This window comes from Cornus florida, unplaced genomic scaffold (assembly GCF_030987335.1).
Source record: "Cornus florida cultivar Cherokee Brave unplaced genomic scaffold, ASM3098733v1 CherokeeBrave_3.0.0_Hap2_Chr03, whole genome shotgun sequence".
NCBI lineage: Eukaryota > Viridiplantae > Streptophyta > Magnoliopsida > Cornales > Cornaceae > Cornus > Cornus florida.
The window spans coordinates 71,035,621-71,051,031 of record NW_026775573.1 but is presented as its reverse complement, the minus strand read 5'-3'; the positions used below and the strand labels follow the sequence as shown (position 1 = coordinate 71,051,031).

The 15,411-nt window shown below is 36.7% G+C and overlaps 1 long non-coding RNA gene and 1 pseudogene across 1 annotated transcript; one reads left to right on the top strand and one right to left on the bottom strand.

Annotated features, from left to right (window-relative positions):
• Window positions 1–450: 450 nt before the first annotated feature.
• On the top strand, window positions 451–5,513 carry LOC132298824 (uncharacterized). Its single transcript, XR_009479970.1, has 2 exons — window positions 451–930; window positions 4,605–5,513. It is a non-coding gene; the product is annotated as an uncharacterized LOC132298824 (long non-coding RNA).
• A 2,054-nt stretch (window positions 5,514–7,567) lies between these two features.
• LOC132302022 (small nucleolar RNA R71) lies at window positions 7,568–7,666 on the bottom strand (annotated as a pseudogene).
• Window positions 7,667–15,411: the final 7,745 nt, after the last annotated feature.

The window sequence follows — 15,411 nt, the reverse complement described above, 5'->3', positions numbered from 1 at the left end:
TTTTTTTTCGTATCTTTGTGTTGAAACGTTTGTGTGATTTCTCCATCTTTCTCTCTTTGAATATTTATATATGGAGCAATGATAATATAAAATAAAAATTAATAATCATCTGGAGTCAAAAATAAAATTTTATTTTATTTTAAGGTTTTTCTTTATTTTTTTCAATGGCAGTATTAGACATCTTATAATATTCCATAATTTATAATATTAATTAGATTTTTATTAAAAAGTAATGAAAGCCATTGAAAAGGGTATTTTTGACAAAAAATCATTCCATTCGAGATTTAATAATGGTCAACCAAACAATATAATGGTAATAATCATTCTATTCCATAACGATTCACCTCGTCACACCAAACAATGGAATAATGTTCTCATTCCATTCCATTCTTATTCTCATTTCATTCCATTATTGCAAACCAAAAGTAGCCTTAGTTCTTTCGTTCTTTTCTTCCTTTTTTTCTTTCTTCCTCCTTCACTTTCTCTTTCAACACCTCCGGTTTCTCTCTCAATCTCAAGTTCTCAATCTCCCTCACCGAAAACACACTTCTCCCTCACCCAAATCAATCCCCAGCACCATACCCCTATCACCTCACACCCAACCACCCTCATCTCTCAATTCTCACCACCGAGAAGCCCCCCGCCATCGCCGTCTCTTTGTTCCGGTGAAACTCCAAGCTTCGCCGCTGCCATCATCACCAGCAGCGAGCTCTAAGCCAAAGGCCGAGCTCTCTTCTTCTCCTCTCGGTTCATCCCTCTCTTCTTGGAGTTCTCTATTTCCCTCATCTCCAGCTAATTTAGGCCAAGGAGATTCGGATCCACCACCGGCGACATTCCGGCGAGTTTCCAGTCACCTTTTCCGGCCATGGTTTCACCGAAAATTCTTGGAAATCTCCCAAGCTCTTTGCCATTTCTCTCTCTCTCACTTGGGTATGTGAGTTTTCCTAATTTTGTTTTTCATTTTTATTTTATTGTATATTTCATATATGTATATATTTGCATCTTTTGTGATTAATAAAAACTAAAAAATTAAAAAATTAAAAAGTTGAAAAACCAAAAAAAAATTGAAATTAAAAATTGAAAAAAAAAAAAAAAAACACTTGGACTAAAATTGAGAAATGGACTGTGGGACTTAAAATGGACTGTGATTTGTTGATGATGGAGGTTGGACATAATTTGAATGGATTGTTTTTTGTTTGTTGTTGAGGACTATGGGCTTTTGTGAATTAGATTTGTTTGGGCAATGTTGTTAGTTTGTCTGTTGATAGAGGATGGGACTTAAATGAAGTGGATTTGTTGTTATGATTCTTGAAAATGGACTGTGACTTGATAATATATACATGTATGCATCTTTGTTGAACTTATGTGACCTATAATGGAAACTAAATGCATGTATACAATTTTTGGGAAAGTTTTGCCATATAGTTATGCCATTTTAAGATATTGAATGTAATATGATATTTGTACAAATGAGTTAATAAAATGTGCATATGTGTTGTGAAGTTTAGAAATTGAGAAAAAGATTTAACACTTGTGTTGTGGTTTTAAAATCTTAAATGGAAGTTTGTTGGAAAGAATTGGATTGTTGTGTTTTAAAGCATGAAATTGAATTTTGAAAGGTTAAATTGTGATGTTATTGTTTAGAGAGAAACTCTATGAAGCATGAATGAAAAATGGAAAGTAGACTTGTATATTGTTATTTGAAGTTCACTTTTTGAAGCATGATTGTTTAACATGAAAATTGGGATTGTTGGAAAGTTGTGATTGAATTGAATGAGATTGTTTAGGAAAAGAAAAATGTAGAAGCTTTGAACTTGAAAAACTCTTGGAATTGTTTGATGTGACCCCTTTGAATTGACAATTTGCTAGCATGCTCCCTAACTTAATTTCATTTGTTAAACCTAAATGTGGAATTGTGACAGCCCTGGTTTTTAGGCAAGTGCGTCCTAAGATGAATGGAACGTAAATCCAATGATGAATCTCGAATGTACTAGCAAAAGGTATAATAATGGTTTTAAGAGATATTACACATTCATAGAACACCAATGTGACCCTCAAAGAAGTCACGAAACCCAAAGAAAACAAATGCGGAAACGACGTCTTAAAAATAAACAAGAATGAACCTAGGGGAAAAATGGTCATTTCATAGATAAATGGATGCTACCAAGCATACCATTAGAAAGAAAATGAAAAATTAATGAATTTAGACTCAAGAATCACCTGATTCGGAGTTCGGACGGAAAAGATATGAATTTAGAACGAAGTGGCATCCCCCGTTTAAAAGATAACACGACCCTATCTTACCAAAACTGCTATAACTCTCTCTACGGTTGGATTTTTTAAGTAAATTTAGTATCATTGGAAAGCTGACTTTAAGATCTTGAGTTTAGGCTTAATAATGACCTGATTTGGATTAGAAATGAAAGAGTTATGGCCCTCTGAAGTTGACCCAAGAAATCTGTCCAAGATGCTGAAAGTAAACCAAGCTTCAGGGAGGATCAGCCGGCTGAACCCCATCATCAGCCAATCGAAACTCAATGATCAGCTGGCCGAACCCAATCATCAGCTGGCTGAAACTCCAATTTTCACAAAAATGGCTACTGGAATGATGCGAGACAATCATCAGCCGACTAATGGGCATAACAGCAACATAAAAAGCTGCTGAAACCTACTGTGATCCATGGGAAAGATGCTTGGCTTGGTTCTAAGGCTAAGCATGCTTCCTAAATGATCCAAACAAGTCTCAAAACACTTCCTAGTCTCATGAAAGCATCTAAAACATGCTAAATCAAAATGAAGCTTTGAATGCTACCTTAATGCATGCATTTTTGCTTAAATTTGCATAATTCATCCATTAATAGTTCAAAAGTTAGAGTTTAAAAGTTTTGTGAAATTTAAACATGCACGCATATGAATATAGGCCATAATTGCAAATCATGAAATATAGTAATTTACCTACAAGTAATTATAAGTGCCACACACAAGATTTTCATGCTAAGCTTTCATTGAAATCTATATTACTTAACATCATAAGTGTACTCTTAAGATATCCATAATAAAACCTCAATGATATCATAAATATTACACAATTTATTAGACAATAACCTACTTATACAATTTAATAGTCACATACATGCTTTAATCCACAAATCCTAAGTCAAGTATATAAAATCTTTATTTACATGCTAGTACCAGAATTTAAAAAGGCATGTAATCAATATATATTAAGCTCCAATATATATAAAACCCAAAGAGGATAAACATACAACCACCTCTACCTCAATAGAGAATTGAATCTCTATAATCCAAAGCAACCAAGCTTAAAATGACAAACCAAAGTAGGGTTTTGTAGAGGAGAGCGAGAGAAAGATAATGTATTCCAAGCTTAATGGTCTAACAGAGTCAAGAAGTGCACTTAAGTGCACACTACATAGTTTGAACATTAGATACATGTTTTGTCAAAATAAACAAAAATAGAGCATGATATGCTAACAAGTGCATATCCTAACATAACAAAAATGCTCCAAGTAGACTAGCAATCCTAAGAGTGTTGTGCATCCCACAACAAAGCTTCTTTACCTGAAAAACAACCCAAACAACTAGGGTGAGTAATCAAGTTACTCGTAGGATGTGGTGCATGCGCATACCCTATAGTTTCAAGTACAATATAACCTACTTATACAATTTAATAGTCACATACATGCTTTAATCCACAAATCTTAAGTCAAGTATATAAAATCTTTATTTACATGCTAGTACCAGAATTTAAAAAGGCATGTAATCAATATATATTAAGCTCCAATATATATAAAACCCAAAGAGGATAAACATACAACCACCTCTACCTCAATAGAGAATTGAATCTCTATAATCCAAAGCAACCAAGTTTAAATTAACAAACCAAAGTAGGGTTTTGTAGAGGAGAGCGAGAAGAAGATAATGTATTCCAAGCTTAATGGTCTAAGGTGAGTGGAAGGAGGCCAAAATGAAGAAGAAAGCTATTAACCAAGCTTTTCTCCAATGGTGGCTCAAGTTAGGGTTCTTGAGAGGAAAGAGCAAAAATGAAACAAAGGTGTAAACTCTAAGTTAAATGGTGGGATTCTCCACTCACTAGGTACTCTTGCACTACCTCACACACACACACAATTGCAAGACCAATTGTGAAGCCTACACTTGTCACCATCTTATGTAAACTTCCAAGACTTAACATCGAGCCTACACTTGTCAACCATCCATGCAACCAAGTGCTCCAATCCTAGGCCAACAAATGGGTAAATCTCCACCCTTCATGTGTCATAAGATTAAGCCCCTAAGTGGTTCCACCACAAAACCAACAAGTGGCACCTTAGGAATGTGACACTTGTCACATTTTTTAGAAATTGCAAAAAGGTTCTTTTTGAAAATATCTTCTAAATTAAATTACAAAATAGTCCCTAAGATGAAAAATAATTACTTTATTTAATTACACAAAAAACCCCTCAAGTTTAGAGTAATGATGAGCGCTGAAAAGTACATATTTAAACCTCTTAAGCTTAGGTATTCTAGGACCTTTACCTATCTTATTTTACCATTTTGTATTGATTTCGTGCTATTTTCATTTTCAGGTACTTATCCTTAAAATAAGCTAACTCCGCCAAATAAGAGTATAATTGAAGTAATTCTGGGATGAATCAAAGAAAGGAGCAAAGTAGAGCAAAAGGAAGCAAATGGTGGAATTTCAGCAACTTCGATCGATCTCAAGAAAAGTTCGATCGATCCAACATTCATCGATCTCAGCACTTCAAGATAGATCTGAGCCATGTTTGTCCCTGTTCAAAGATCTCAAAAGTTCGATCGATCCAACTTCCTTCTTCGATCGATCAAACATTCTTGTCCTTATCCAAATGATTGATTTTATCCAATTGTACCACCCTACCAACTGCTTTTGTCCTTTTCCCAAAAATATCTTCAAAATATCTTAGATTTATTTTTATCCAAAAAGGCGCCGCCATTGAAGATCGATCCAGCTTCAGTTCGATAGATCTCAACCATGTTCGATCGATCCAAGTCCAAGGTTCGATCGATCGAACTTCCTCTAGTGCGAAAAAGTTAAATTTCTAGCTCACAAAAAGTTTTCCTTTATCCAATCATTGGGGAATATTTGTTGTATGACCCCATCTCATTTTGGGTGTCATTTGACCTACCTATATAAGGATAAGGATTACTTTTTGTATAAGAATATATTGCATCACATCATATCATACGATACCTTAGAGAACTCTTAGTGAGGAAGAAAAGAAGAGAAGGAGGCTAGAGACACCATTGGAGACTCTTCATCAACCAAGGAGCAGATTTCTTCCATGGAGCTTGCCCTTGAGGGTTGGAGGACATCATCCATGAGTGGCTAAACATCCTCTTGGGGCTAGAGTTAGCCCTAAACATGCTTTCTACTTCTTGATTTATATATTTTTGAGGGTATTTGTATTGTAATTCATGTCTTGACACTTATATATATATAGATCTTGTTTATTCAATAGTTTATATGGTTTAATGCTTCCAATTGATCATTTCATTCTATCCATATGTCTATGTATGCTAGAATAGATGTTCATGTGTTTGTCTTTATTTCTTGTGTTATTGATACGTGTCTATGTGTGTTAATGCTATAGATCTAGAGATTGTCAAGACATAGTACTTAATGTCATGTTCTTGTGGTTTATTTGATAGTTCATACTTATTGCTTGATGGATTGTGCCTCTCCCTTAGTTTAATTAGCTTAATTTCATGTCATTAGCTTAGTTGTAGTGTAGTTGTTAAATGGGAGGATAATCCATGCTTGTTGTTGATGTTCCATACTTATGAAAAGCAAGTAACATGTATCTCTAACCTTGTGATGTGTTTGGATTGTGAGCTTAAAGAAAGGATTAATGGCTTAATTTGATATGTTATGCAATCCACCATGTTGTTTAGACAATATATGCTTAATTTTCTATCCATGCTTGTTGAAACAACCACACACACACACTTTATTGCAATACATGTTCTCCCCAGCATTAATCATTCATTAAAGGTGTAGAAAAGCTATGCTTAGTGGTGATCTCTAAACCCCAAGATCTCTCTCTCTCTTTTATTCTCTCTATTGCATTATTGCTTACTTTAGTTCGATTTGCGTCTAGTATAATTCAACCAACCAACCACTATTTTAATCACTCGGCCTACTAACCCTAATTTTGATTCCTCAACCTAGTTCGACACTCAATCCCTTGAGACGATCCCTACTCACCCTAGCTATATTTTTAGTGAAAGGTAGTAGTGGCAATTTATAAATGTAAAACTTGGCCACATAAGCACAAACTTTGGATTTGAATTGACGACACACCAAGTTTTTTGGCGTCGTTGCCAAGGATTGATTGACTGGCAACGTCGTATTTGTGGAATCAATTAGGAATTAGTACTCTTTTGATTGTGTCTTTACTTTGTTTTCAATTTTTGTTACTTATTGCGTTTGTTCTTGATTGACAAGGGGCATTGAGCTAGGAAGCAAGCAAAGGATATTCCAAGCAAAGGAGCTAAGCACGCAAGGAAAAATGCTAAAAATCTAAAAGTTGCTAAGCTAAACTAAAAATTTGGAGTTGAAGTGCTAAAGAACCTTTGTGAGCTTTCTTTACTCATCCCTTAGTTAAATCGTCAGCCCGCGTGGAGGCTAGTATTTTTAATTTTTAGATAAATCGTGAGCCCGCGTGAAGGCAATTTACTTTTCTTGCTTTTTGTTAAAGCATGGGAGTATGAGAACATTGAATGTGGATGAAGTTTGCTGATTGTTGACTTGTTGTGAAGGTGAAGTGTTTATTGTTTGTTGTGTTACATTGTGCATGGATGGTCGTAGATCATTGAGACCTACTCTTTTCCCTTTAAATTTCATCTTGAATCGATTATTTAACCCTAGGGGAAGAGGTAGTTCTAGTCAATCTATTGCATCAATGGAAGGACACAATGAGGACCATGTGGAGGACCTCGGTTACATAGACCAACAAGGTATCCTCCATCCCAATGTGCATTATGATAACATGTAAGTTCCATTAGGCATGCCAAGACCATATGTTCATCCACCACAACAACAAGGCCAAGTTCCATTGGGAATGCCAAGGCCAATCTATGCTCCACCATCTCCCATCATTCAAGGCAACCAAGGTGCCCATGTTGCACCTCCAATTGCTAATCCTTTCCTTGTTTTAAGAGATCACTATGTGCCTAATGAATATAATGCACCCACATGCATTCAATTGCCACCATTTAGAGCACACCACTATGAAATCAAGCCACAATCCATTCAAATGCTTCCTAATTGTCATGGACTTCGAAGTGAAGAACCTTGCAAACATTTGGATGGGTTTCTTGAAGTTTGTTCCACCATAAAATATACGGACATGCCGGAAGAGGTCTTAAGGGTTAAACTTTTTCCATTCACTCTTAAAGACAAGACAAAATATTGGTTTAATAATCTTAGGCCTTTTTCAATAACTTTTTGGGCAGTGCAACAAAAGTTCTTGAAAAAGTACTATCTAGTTTCTAAGACCAATGCCATGAGAACCTCAATTCGAGAATTTTCACATGGGGATGGAGAAACATTTCATGAGACATGGGAATGCTTTAATGAATTGCTTAAGAAGTGTCCACATCATGAAATGCCTAAATGGTAATTAGTTTAATATTTCTTTGAGAGCTTATCGGATAATTGCAAAGGCATGGTTGATGTTTCCATGGGTGGCTCTTACATTGATAGGCATGAGTATGACGTGTGGCGTCTTTATGAGAGAATGAGTGAAAATTCTTTGCATCGTACTTTATCTTCAAAGAATGGTAGAAATTCTAGTGGTAGGAAAAGTGTTGGCTTACATCAAGTTGACCACTCCAATGAAATTGCCGCCGAAATGAAATCATTATCTCAAAGGTTTGATCAATTTTTGATCAACCAAAACTCGGTGAATCAAGTATCTTCCTTCCCTAACCATTCTCATCATGTATCTAATGAGACATGTATGACTTGTTCAATTGTTTTACATTCTACTTTCAATTGTCCCCATGGACATTTCCAAAGTAAGCATCATGAACAAGCAAATGCTGTTTTTACTAATCAAGGGAACAATCCTTATGGAAATCATTATAATCCTAGTTGGAGGAATCACCCGAATTTCTCTTAGAAAAACCAAGGGAAGGGCTCAAACCTTTCCCAAGGCGGTTTTCAAGGAAAGTACATTCCACCTTCAATGCAAAGCTAAGGTTCCCAAGGTTTTAGATCATCATATCAATCACAAGGAAACCAATTTTCAAATTCTCATTTTCTTAATCAACCATCATATTCCCAAGGAAATGTTAGAAGTCCCGCTTTTGAAGAAAAAGTTTTGACCGCTTTGGGCACTTTAGAGGTAAACACACAATTACATCATTCTCACTCTCAATCCATTGCAAAGCTAGAAACCCAAGTAGGGCAAATAGCTAGTACTTTGAACGCAAGAGAGAAGGGAAAAATGTCTTTGAATGCCCCACAAAAGCAACAATGTGTTATGGAGACTCATTCTTCATCGGAAGGTCACACAATAGAGCATGTCAATGAGGTGACTACCTTGAGAAGTGGAAAGATTGTGGATAACCAAGTGGGTATGTCCAATGAAGAGAGTGAACCGGTGCAACCACAAGTTGACGCCCGTCCCGTTTCATATCATATTCCTCCTTCATTGCATGTGCATGACCATATAAATGAGAATGTGTTAAAAAGTGATTTGCAAAGTGATTTTGAAAAGAAAGATGTGCAAAATGATTTGAAAACTTCTTGTGTTGAAGAGACTTAAAAGAAAAAATTCTGAAAAGGTTTTTGAACCAAAAGCTCAATTTCTGGATGCCTTAAAAGGATCCCTTTCAAATGATAAACAAAAGGCCAAAATTAATGAAATCATGGACGTGTTTAGGCAAGTGAAATTCAATCTTCTACTTTTGGATGCAATCAAGCGAATTCCAGCTTATGCCAAATTCTTGAAAGACTTGTGCACCTAAAAGCGGAAGAACAAAAGCCAAGCACCTAGAAAAGTGGTCTTAACCGAGCAAGTGAGCTCAATTTTTTAGCATAACACTCTCCCCAAGTTTAAGGACCTCGGTTCACCTACTACTTCATGCATCATTGGTGATCATATCATTAATCGGGCTCTTCTTGACCTAGGAGCTAGTGCTAATCTTCTTCCATACTCGGTATATGTCAAATTAGGCTTAGGAGACTTGAAACCAACGTCGGTAGTTTTACAACTTGCCGACCGATTAATCAAAAAGCCTAGGGGTATCATTGAGGATGTCTTGATTAAAATTGATAAATTCTTCTTTCCCGTTGATTTCGTTGTCATTGACACGGAATCGGTCCCAATTCCTAAGAGCCAAATTCCTGTTATCCTTGGCCGTCCTTTCTTGGCAACCGCGAATGCCAACATCAATTGTAAGATGGGGATAATGAAGATATCATTTGGCCACATGAAGGTAAAGTTGAATATTTTTAATCCAACCCCCAATTGATTTGACAAACATGAAGAGATTAATGTTGTAAAAAAATGTCATGACCTTAAAAGTGAAGGAATTGACCTTTTGTGTGAGACCAAGGTTTCAAAAAGTCCATCTTCAACCTTCAAACCGAAGAAAGTTATTTCAAAATCTTGTTTTGAAAGGGCGTGGAAGCCCAAAGATTGCATTGACCAAGGACCGAAAATGTCTTTTGAGCTTAATGCAACAAGTTCCTTAAAGAACCATTTGTTGGGTGGAGTTCAAAGCATTTATCACCCCATTGAGGAGGGGATGCACTACAAGATGTTTGATCCGGGCTAAAAGAGCCCAACGTCTTACTAGAGATGTTAAAGAGTAGCACGACATATCGTAGGGTGTCAAAACCCTATTCCTCTCTCATTTCTATCTTTATTTTCATTTCTTGCGAGGTCTAGATACTTGTTTTTGGTGCATATGCATTGCTTGGAACTGTGATTAGGATTACTTGCACTTTTGTGTGGAAACTAAGCATTTTGCACAAGTTCGATCGATCTCTAATTCGAGTTCGATCGATTGAACTTCGACCTGCATCCAACACTTAGAAAATTTTTGACCTGCACCCACTTGCATCCAAATCACCTTTTTGTCCCATCGTTCGAACTTATTCTCAGATCGATCATAACTTTTTCGATCGATCCAAACTTCAAGTTTGATCGATCCTAAGTTCCAACACTTAGAAAAAATTTTGAATCCAAAACCTGCATATTTTTGCTCTCTGTCAGATCGATCGAACATTTTGTTCTTATCGATCTCTGTTTTTCATCTCATTGCTTTGACTTTGTTTTGACTTTTTAATTTTTAAAATTCCAAAAATATTTTTATTTTATTTTATTTCCAAAAATCCCAAAAAGATTTTATTTTATTTTAATTCTTCAAAAATCCAAAAAACTTTTATTTTCAATTCTTAATTTTTAATTTTTAATTTTAAAATATATATATATATATATATATTTTCAAAGAGAGATCATTTCAGTTCGATCGATCGAACTGATTCGGGAAAGTTTTTAAAAAATGAAACCAAGGGTTTCAAGATCGATTTCAACGATCGATCTAACCCTCTTCCAAACCCTATCCCTCATCGCCGCTGCACCCATCTTCCCCATTTTCAGCAGATCTCCGGTGAGCATCTAGAGCATCGTTTCTCTCTCTCTCTCTCCTCTTGGATCTCGGATCTCATCTCATCTTCACCTCACCCCTTTTCTCTCATTTTTGGTAAGATCAGAATCCCTTTTGAGATTTCAAGCTTCGATTTGATTTATGCATGCTTTAAATGATAGATCCATGCTCTTTAATGTTCAAAATCTCCATTGATGAAGTTTGAAGTTTTATGTATATATGTGTGTATATATTTTATTAGATTTTGTATTTTCGATTTGATTTTGGGAGTATGGGCTTCATTAGGTGAATAGGGTTGATGATTTATGTGTTGATGGGCCCACGAACTTATTCGTGAAGGCCCCGTGTCATCCACGTCACAGATCTATGACTGTCTACGTTCTTCACAGAGTTCGATCGATCGAACTTAGTTTCTTAATTTCTTAGATTGATCATGAGAGATTGATCTAAAATTTTTTATGATCGATCAAACTTCACAGATTTCATATACACATTTCATGCATCTTATCTTGTGTCTATGCTATCTCATTCATGCCCAATGCCTGAGATTTTCCACATTGGATGCATTTAACACTTATACTGCTTAGCATATTCACATCCTATCACTTCCATAGATTAATGTCATTTAGCTGTTTTGTCTATCTTACTTGACATATATGATTCTATTTTGTACTTTAAATCCTTTATTTTGGCACTGACTTCCCTTGTAAGCTTTCAATTATTTGTACAGGCCATGGCTAAGCGCAAGACTGTAGCCCACGGACACTATCACCGCCGAGGCAGGCCGTGTTTCGATGATGAGGCCGGTCCATCTCATGCTCAGGACCCCATACAAGCGGAGCCGGCTGAGCCCACACAGTTTCCCCATTCTGACAGCAGATTACATTCTGATACTGGCGCATCTCCTTCACACGGTGATGCTGAGGTTGAGCATATACCATCTTCACTACCACAGCCAGCTCAACCAGGCCGGGAGTTAGACCAGCCATTACGCAGATACTCACGCCTTCTAGTGGCGCATGAGTCAATCTTCGATACAGATTTCTTTTCCAGATCGGTACTTACCCGATCAGCTTATGAGGATATACTCCGGAGGGGCCTTACAGCCATTCTTGCCCCTGTCACATACCCAGTGTACCTGAGGCTTGTACAGATGTTCTTCCAGAACCTTCGGCCTGCCCCGTGTAATACAGCGGAGCTGAGGACCTCCATTGATGGCCATCTGATTTCTATTACTGTGGACACCTTATCCAAATCATGCCATTGTCCACATGACTGCCCTCCCGAGCTACAGGAGATATATCCCAGGCTATACAAGCCTTCATATGCAGATATTGCCGTTCTTCTCACAGGTTATTACGCCGATGGCGAGACCTTTGCCACCTTCACCTATTTTCCAGATGACTTGTGGTTCTTTAACTCAGTTTTGTTTCACAATGTTTTCATGGCTGGCCATAAGATTCAGCGGAGAGGCGACTACCTGACAACTCTGTACGCTTTCTATACAGGGCAATTGCTGTCTATCCTTGCGTTCATCTGGAGCGTGATGAGGAAGCTCTATGATAAGCACATTAGCAGGAGAGGCCCAAAAGGGTTAAGTCTCTCCTATTTGGCCACCTCATCACCCAGATCTTGTTAGACCAACGCTATCATTTCCATCCTCGAGAGCACCCTGAGCGAGGATCCTATCACTTCCTGAAAAAGGGCTGGGATAAGAGCTATTATCAAGAGACTACAGGAGGACGCAGCAGAGGCGGCAGAGGAGTTAGAGGCTGAGGAGGCAGCAGTAGTAGCAGACCCAGTAGCGGACGACTTAGGAATCAATCCGGCTGCTGTACACATGGATATTAATTTAGAGCAGCTTGCCGAGGATGCAAAGCAACACTCTCTAGTTGGATCACCCATTCATGATGCGGAGCAGGCTCAGGATCATCCTTCTCCAGATCCAGCCACACCTGAGGCTCCACCACAAACACCCAGCTTTAGAAAGCGACTCCAGGATTTGGAGGATGCTGTCATATCTATCCACTCGATACGGTCTCTCTCCGAGAGGATGCTATCTCCATTAGAGCTGATATTGCTACCCTCCGTACGGATGTCATGACCGCATTCCGAGATCTATCCCGAGACATCCGCGGAGCACGACCTGCCCGTCCTACCTCTTCTTCCTAATCTCTCTATCCCTTTCCTCCTGTGATCTCATCATGTTGTTGATACTGTTATACTATTTTTGCAGTCGTGTTTATCGGCTCTGATACTGGATGTACTATACTTTATTTTTATTTATATATGTTTTCTGTATGGATGTCATATTTTCATATTCTTATTACTATCTGTTTAACTCCATCAGGTGGATTCTAATGACTTCAGTAAGAGAGAGTACTGCCCAAAATTTTTAGGACCATCATTTTGCCTCTCTCTAATTTTCAGTTGCTATCCCATTTACACTTGCATGACCACTGTACACTGTTATTATCCCTTTTGTTATCTGATGAGTTTTATTCAAGTGCCAAATTTCAGGACCATAGTTAATCCCAAGTTTGGGGGGGCTATGCCACCCACTTTGGATACTTCAGTCCCAGCCATTCGTTGCCTTAATTGCACTAGTATATTTTTTTCCTTTGTTCTCTTTGCACATTAAGGACATTATGCCATTTAAGTTTAGGGGTAATGGTGCTTTGTAGTGTTTGTTTTTAAATTCAAAATTTTGAGCATGTCTTGTGTATTTGAGAGATTTTCTATGATTGGTCCATGATTAACTATGACTTTGATCTTTTGAGAACTATATTGCTTAAAATTTAAAAATTGCTTGACTTGAGAGTCCAATACTCCTTGTATGCCCTGCAGATGCCATTTAGGAGAAAATTTTTTGAAAGATTGATATCTTGATTGCACTTGTGGTCCACATCATCCTGATTTTGTGATTGTTTTGAGATTCACTCTAATATCTACATTAGCATAAGCGCACACTAGCATTCATTTGTGGGGTACATGCTTTGTTGATTATTGAATTGGTTATATCCCAATTGGGCTAGTAGTGCATTGAAAGCTTTCATTCTTGATAAAGATAGATAACAACCCCTTTTCACTAAGTAACCAGGATTCTAGCGTCATCAAGCACTGAACTTCTCGCGTCGAAAGGTGGAGGGCCCGAACTCTAGGTTAATAACTTGAAAAAAAAAAAAAAAAAAAAAAAAAAAAAAAAAAAAAAAAAAAAAAGAGAGAAGAAAAAGTTGCAAAAGTAATAAAAAAGTGAGGACTTTTCCCCAAAAGGTGAGAAGTGGGAAATGATTAGATGGAGGTTGTCTTGATTTGTAGCCTAGTTGATTTGAGCTTGTAAGTCCGTAGGGGTGTTTGAATACCTAATGCCCTAAAGCCGTCTGGTTTGGGAGTCATTGACCTAACGCTCAACCTCATGAATCGCTAGAAAGCTTGATAGATCAACACATTTCGGCGAGCTTCCAGTCACCTCTTCCGGCCACGGTTTAGCCGGAAATTCTTGGAAATCTCCCAACCTCTTTGCCATTTCTCTCTCTCTCACTTGGGTATGTGAGTTTTCCTAATTTTGTTTTTCATTTTTGTCTCATTTTATATTTCATATATGTATATATTTGCATCTTTTGTGGTTAATAAAAACTGAAAAATGAAAAAATTAAAAATTTGAAAAACCAAAAACAAAATTGAAATTGGAAATTGAAAAAAAAAAAAAAAAAAAAAAAAAAAAAAAAAAAAAAAAAAAGACACTTGGACTGAAATTGAGAAATGGATTGTGGGACTTAAAATGGACTGTGATTTGTTGATGATGGAGGTTGGGCATAATTTGAATGGATTGTTTTTTGTTTGTTGTTGAGGACTATGGGCATTTGTGAATTGGATTTGTTTGGGCAGTGATGTTGGTTTGTCTGTTGATAGAGGATGGGACTTAAATGAACTAGATTTGTTGTTATGATCCTTGAAAATGGACTGTGACTTGATAATATATACATGTATGCATCTTTGTTTAACTTATGTGACCTATAATGGAAACTAAATGCATGTATACAATTTTTGGGAAAGTTTTGCCATTTTAAGATATTGAATGTAATATGATATTTGTACAAATGAGTTAATAAAATGTGCATATGTGTTGTGAAGTTTAGAAATTGAGAAAAAGATTTAACACTTGTGTTGTGGTTTTAAAATCTTAAATGGAAGTTTGTTGGAAAGAATTGGATTGTTGTGTTTAGAAGCACGAAATTGAATTTTGAAAGGTTAAATTGTGATGTTATTGTTTAGAGGGAAACTTTGTGAAGCATGAATGAAAAATGGAAAGTAGACTTGTATATTGTTATTTGAAGTTCAATTTTTGAAGCATGATTGTTTAACATGGAAATTGGGATTGTTGGAAAGTTGTGATTGAATTGAATGAGATTGTTTAGGAAAAGAAAAATGTAGAAGCTTTGAAATTGAAAAATTCTTGGAATTGTTTGATGTGCACCCTTTGAATTTTCAATTTGCTAGCATGCTCCCTAACTTAATTTCATTTGTTAAACCTAAATGTGGAATTGTGATGGCCCTAGTTTTTAGGCCAGTGCGTCTTAAGATGAACGGAACGTAAATCCAATGATGAAACTCAAATGAGGAAGCAAAATCAATGGTTTTAAGAGATATTACACATCCATAGAATACCAATGTGACCCTCAAAGAAGTCACAAAACCTAGAGAAAACGAATGCGGAAACGACGTCTTAAAAAT